This window comes from Eriocheir sinensis, chromosome 10 (assembly GCF_024679095.1).
Source record: "Eriocheir sinensis breed Jianghai 21 chromosome 10, ASM2467909v1, whole genome shotgun sequence".
Classification (NCBI taxonomy): Eukaryota; Metazoa; Arthropoda; class Malacostraca; order Decapoda; family Varunidae; genus Eriocheir; species Eriocheir sinensis.
The window spans coordinates 110,122-117,038 of NC_066518.1; the positions used below are offsets into that span (position 1 = coordinate 110,122).

Below are 6,917 nucleotides of genomic sequence, written 5' to 3' on the forward strand. Positions count from 1 at the left end.
TTCCATTTTTCTTCATTATTCTCAGTGGTATTTGAGTTTGCTTGGTGTGGTTAGAGAGCCAATTCAATTCTCTATCTGCCATTCCATATCTACCATCACCATAAATGGCACCATAACCGAGCAAGGGGGCCATGAAGTTAGGGCACCATACCAAACTCACCTTTCCCTCACACACCTCTTCAGGTTTTCTATTTTTCTCCATTATTCTCAAAGATATTTGAGTTTGCTTGGTGTGGTTAGAAAGCCCATTCAATTCTCTACTATCTACCATTCCATATCCACCATCACCATACCTTGCACCATAAAACTGAGAAATGGGACCATAAACTTAGGTCATCACAGCTAAAACATCTCAAACTAACTAACCAAGTCATCCTGCTGGCTTAAGTACTACAGATGGTACAGAAGGGGCGGAACAGCAACCACCTTCCCACGACCAGATAGTTCGATGGTTCCGGCAGTACATAGTAGTCGCAGCTGCTCAATGTTCTCTCCTCTGTGACATAGTAGTAGTAGTAGTAGTAGTAGTAGTAGTAGTAGTAGTAGTAGTAGTAGAGGTAGTGGTAGTAAGGAAGGGGATAGGGTTATGATATGTACCACGCAAAGATTCATATGAAGAATAGATTTTTTTAGCACTACCTCTAAATTTCATCCACCGTAACTCCACTTCTACTCCACCCCCTTTTAACCACACCTAGCCACATCCTTCCTCCACCACCACACCAAGGTACAGGCTCCTAACATGTATATTTGTAGCAGGAGAAGGGAAAAAGTAAGAAAATATCAATCACAAAATTTAAAACCACACCACCTTGGTTGCAGCACTACCTCTAACTTCAACCACCGTAACTCCACTTCTACTCCACCACCTGCATCATCCACCCCCTTTTAACCACATCTAGCCACACCACCCTTACCCCACCACCACCACCACCACCACACCAAGGTATAAAGGCTACTAATTTGTACACTTTTAGCAGGAGAAGCAAAATAGTATAGAGATAAGTTGCATTCCAAAATTCAAGTTGGACCATCATTTTTCTCCACATGCTTCCACTTTTTTGGCTATAACTCCACTCCTACTCCATCACCAGCCACCCCCTTTTAACCACACCTAGCCACACCACCCTTCCTCCACCAAGGTACAGGCTCCTAACTTGTATACTTTTAGCAGGAGAAGCAAAAAAGTAAAGATAAGTTGCATTCAAAAATTCAAGTTGGACCCTAATTATTATTCTCCACATGCTTCCACTTTTTCAGCTATAACTCCACTCCTACTCCATCACCATCCACCCCCTTTTAACCACACCCTTCCCCCACCAAGGTACAGACTCCTAACTTGTATACTTTTAGCAGGAGAAGGGAAAAAAAAAAAAAAAAGACATATATCACTCACAAAAAGTTAAAACCACACCACATTTTTCTCAGCACTACCTCGAACTTAAACCACCATAACTCCACTTCTACTCCACCACCTGCATCATCCACCCCCTTTTAACCACACCCTTTCCCCACCACCACCACCACCACCACCACCACCACCACTTCAAGGTACAGGCTCCTAACTTGTATACTTTTAGCAGGAGAAGGGAAAAAGTAGAGATAAGTAGCATTCAAAAATTCAAGTCAGAACGTCATTTTTATCCACATGCTTCCACTTTTTCAACTCTAACTCCACTTCTACTCCACCACTACCTCCATCCACCCCTTTTAACCACACCCAGCCACATCCTTCCCCACCACCATACCAAATTGCAGGCTCCTAACTTGTACACTTTAGCAGGAGAAGGAAAAGTAAGAACATAATATACCCCAGAAAAGTTAAAATCACACCATCATTTTTCAACACTACTACCTCTAACTTCAAACCACCGTAACTCCACTTCTACTCCACCACCTTTCATCATCCACCCCTTTAACCACACCTAGCCACACCACCTTTCCCCACCACCACCACCACCACCACTTCCAGGTACAGGCTCCTAACTTGTATACTTTTAGCAGGAGACGGAAAAGTAAAGAGAAGTTGCATTCAAAATTCAAGTCAGAACGTCATTTTTATCCACATGCATCCACTTTTTCAACGCTAACTCAACTTCTACTCCACCACTACCTCCATCCACCCCCTTTAACCACACCTAGCCACATCCTTCCCCACCACCACCACCACCACACCAAGGTACAGCCTCCCACCGCACTTACCTTTGGCAGGGCGATGTCAAATTGTCAGTCAGGAGTCTCGTGGCGAAATCGGGCGGAAGAGAGAAGCCAGGAAATGGGTCGAGAAATCCAGCAGAAATTCCTCCTGCTTTCAACCTCTTGCTTCCATTCTCCCTCTGCTGTTCATTCACTCCAACGGGTCACATGTACAGCAAGAGCAAGAGCAAGATCGAGGGACATCATTGCTAATAACGTAACTCCTGGTCAGGGCTGGTCCCTAATAAACGTTTGATCAAAACAAACCTCTATCGACAATATCAAAGCTTATTGTTAGGAACGTCAGAGAACATATTATTTATTTCTAGGTTCAGTAACGTCAGAAAATTCCACCGCGCCCTTCAAGAAATGGTAAAACACGCCACCCATAAAAAAGAATACAAAGACGATACATTATGAATGCTCAACACTACATAGCAAATCACAGCACGAAACATTTTTAAACTAAACGAAAAAAAAGAAACATCGTTCACCCTTTCAAGGCGTCGAGTACGATACCTAGATGACCACATTTGTAAAGGTGCCATGTCGCCATATATTTACCCTCCCGTGTTTACCATTTCCTGACCTCCGGGACACATACAACGTCACTCATTTATTATTAGAGTTAAAATCATTACTTCCCGATGTATCCAGACCATCGCTAAGTCTCAAATAAACGATAAATATGAGATTTCACGAACGGCGACGCGGCAACGTTACTGAGCTTTAACGACAAGTGGACGGACTCACTGATTCCACTTGTCGGCATAATATTATGTCGGTACAGGAAGCTTTTTTGTAGCGATAGGCTTAATTATTCAACTCAGCCTATGACCTTTTCTGAGCTCAACATACTACTACTACTACTACTACTACTACTACTACTACTACTACTACTACTACTACTACTACTACTACTACTACTACTACTACTACTACTACTATTACTACTACTACTACTACTATTAGCTACTAGGGGTTTAATTATGAACAAGTCAGCAATGCTCACTCAGGATGGCGCCTAGCTGTTTCTCAATGCTGATCCTATTTTGAACTCAGCATGCATTAAAGAGTTACTGATTTCAGTCTGTATAGCCACTCTGAGCTCAGCATGGTGGTCTATATATGACAGCATGATCGTTTTCTTGATATGCTGAGTTCGGAGTTCAACATGGATTTAAGTTAAGATTAGCATATGAGTCAGCATGGCCATAAGTTTAAATCAGCTTGCATAAGATCGAGTCAGCATGGCTATATCTCTTTCAATGCTGACTTTTTATAGGCTCAGCATAGGAGTTACAAGTGAACAATGCCGTCATTGAACTCAACTTGCTGAATGTTGTGACCTTTATTTCAAGTCAGCATGCATCATGAAGTCAGCATGTGACCGTAAGTTTAAATCAGCTTGATATAGCATAAGATATAGCATTTCAGCATACATATCCTTCAACTTAATATCAACTAGAGTAGAAATGCAACGTTTTGGAGTCTTCTGATTAATGTAAAATCACTTAGGTTTAAGGACAGACCACCAAGTCTGGACCATGGGGTCTGTGTGGTCTGATTTTCTATGTAAATCTATGTAAAGGTTGGAACAATTAGCTTTGAGGTACAACAATGAATGAGTTTTCCTGTTCCAACGTCCATCTTCCCTTATTAAACATTTCAAAGCCATTATTTACACGGTTTTAGGTTTAATTAAAGAGAAAAAGCGATATAATTACCAGTTTATACAGGAAGAAACGTTGTAACCAATGGCTTTAAGATCTAATTAATACGTGATTCATTCCTCTCCTCCTCCCTCCTCCTCTCTCTCTCTCTCCTCTCCATGCTTCACTTAAGGAGACTACTAAGTGTATTAATAAGAACTCCCTGAAGCCATTATTCCACATATAAGCTCATTCGATCCTATTGTAAGCCCGTCCTGAAGGGTGATAGAATGGTACACTTTCTGCAGTTTCGTTCGCAAAGTGTCAAGACCCAGACCCAAATTACAGCAAGAGCAAGAGCAGCAGTGGTGTCGTTTTTCCGTGCGAAATAACTCGTTGAGAGATACCTCATCACACACCAGAAAGACTGATTGATTTGCCTTATTTGATGTTATTTGTCCACCCGTGATCTTTATAAGGGTTAATATTGCCTGTGAGGTACACACACCAGACACACGGACCATAGACGCAAGAAATGAGGGAAAATAACGTCTGCTATAATTCTGTCAATAATCGTTTATTCCTTTGTTATTTAGCCTTCCAGTGATAACAAATGCTCCTCTGATGTTTGTGCTGTATTGAGACGAAATAGGGTCACAGAACGATAGAAATGACACTGAAATATGGAAAAAATGGGAAGGTAAACATGTGAGAGCTATTTCGTGGAAGTTGGCGGCGAAGTTATTCCCTTATGATCACGTGACTGCCCTTCCTTGACCTTCCTCCCTGTGGATTTGCTCCGTCTGACGCCATTACGAGTCATGTCTGTTTTATGTGATTCCGTGGGATATAGCCGCCGCTGTAAAGACACGCCATGGAGATCAAAGAGGTGAGGAATGCCTTGTGCTTGTTCTGACATGGGCGATAACGGCGAGAAGTGTGATGAACGTGATCAAAGGATTTAATGTGGGCTGACCGCGGGGCCTCGGTAAGATGGCGGCGCGGGTTGGTGAGGGAAATATTTGTATATATATATTTTTTTCTCGTAAACTACTGGGTATACCGAGACGGGGCTTGAGGTCATGACATATAAGGTCACTATACTTCTTGAGGTCAAGCGGTGATGTGGGGAAAAGGCGGGAAATGTGTGATATATGGAAGATAAGAGGCGGCCATCAGCTTAACGTGTGAACTTTTATCATCGATGCTCAGTAAGCCCTTTGACCTCTACCGAGTGAAGAATTAAAGGGGATTGACCTGATATATGAGGTCAGATGAGGCGTGAATGTCGTAAACAATGAATTAGGTTTAGGGGTGAGCTCACAAAGGCGACCGTGTGACCTTATTTCAATGGCCGCCGTGGTCGTTCAGAAGCTCATCGTTTTTACTGATTTCCGGTAAAGTAGAGTACGTGGCGGCACGGGGCTTGAGGGCAGGGCGACACGTGCATTGTATTCCTGTGTGTGAAGTTGGAGAGCGGGATATAAGCCGGTAAGGTCAGAAAGGTCACGTATATAACTGGCTTGGGGTGTCCGGCTCCATATATGACCTTAATTATTAATGACCTCTAAGACCTTCGGGCACTATGATAGGGAGAACTAAGATGAATGACCTAATGTATGGGGTCAAATGAGGTGTGAGTGTCTTAAATATTGAATTATGGGCGTTTAGCGGTGAGGTCATAAGGGCGTGATGGAGCGAACCATATGTGACGTATTTTCTCAGTTATCAATAACACCTAAGAACTTTGAACGCTATGAGAGGAGAACTAAGCTGAATGACCTAATGTATGGGGTCAAATGAGGTGTGAGGGTCTTAGATATTGAATTATGGGCGTTTAGCGGTGAGGTCATAAGGGCGTAACCGGCGGATGTGACGTATTATCTCGGTTATCAATGACACCTAAGAACTTTGAACGCTATGATAGGGAGAACTAAGCTGAATGACCTAATGTATGGGGTCAAATGAGGTGTGAGTGTCTTAAATATTGAATTATGGGCGTTTAGCGGTGAGGTCATAAGGGCGTAACCGGCGGCGGATGGGAGCGAACCATACGTGACCTTATATCCGTGAGTTTTGACCAGTGTAAGACGCCTGGGTACTCCTATATTAAGGGTTAGGGTGTATTTGTGTTGTATTATTGCAGACATGAGGTGTGGGTTGTGTTACTCAGGAAATATTGAAGGTTAACGTGAGCTAGAAGTGTTTAAAGGGTGACTCGTCTAGCGGGCGGGGTGAATTTTACGAATTTTTCAGATTTATTTATTTCAGTGTTATTTCTCTTGATTTTTTTGCGTTTTCATCGTCATGGTTGTGATTTCGTGTGTGTTTGAGGTGGTATTGATGGTGATTGTGGTGATTTTAGGTGATGCATGTGGTGGTGATGACCCGGGGTGGTGAACCTATTAACTCTAAGGGGAATATGTAGGTTAGCGTTGTTGCCTTGACCACATGTGCTTACCCTAGACCATCGGGTGTCATTCTAGAGTTATACATGCTCCTGGTACTGCGAAGGCTGGCATGAACTTATATTTTGCCTGTCAATATTTACTTTGCTCTCACAGGAGGTTAAGGTTAAAATCTAAGTTTAATCCAAGGTTAGGATAACTTAGTGATGACCAGTATCTTATCCTAGACCTGGGGGCTTCGTGGTGCAGTGGTTATCAGTTAGCACACCCGGCTCACAACCGAGAGAGCCTGGGCTCGATTCCCGGGCAGAGTGGGAAAATTTGGGAGGCTTTTCCGATACCCTATGCCCCTGTCCACCCAGCAGTGTACCAGATATTAATTGGGGGTTGTGTCCCATCTCCTGGGATCTGTTCCCTTCTTTAATTCCTTCCCCTTCTGTCTCTCTCCGGCATATGACCACAGATGTTGCGCCGACTAAATGAAATTTTCGAACTTTTTTATCCTAGACCATCGGGTGTTATTCTGGAGGTCTGCTCATGATACCGTGAGGTCTGGAATTGACCTATTTTGTCTGTCAATTTTTATCTTGCTCTCACAGGAGGTTATGTTAAAATCTAAGTTTAATTCAAGGTTAGGATAACTTAGTGCTGACCGGGCATT

General features: G+C 43.0%; 1 long non-coding RNA gene across 1 annotated transcript in view; it reads right to left on the minus strand.

Moving 5' to 3' along the window:
• The window catches only part of LOC126996382 (uncharacterized), a 45,078-nt gene extending 42,002 nt beyond the window's left edge, over positions 1-3,076 (minus strand). The window contains exon 1 of the long non-coding RNA XR_007751142.1: positions 2,716-3,076. This is a non-coding gene — a long non-coding RNA (uncharacterized LOC126996382). The remainder of the gene's footprint in view (positions 1-2,715) is intronic.
• Positions 3,077-6,917: the final 3,841 nt, after the last annotated feature.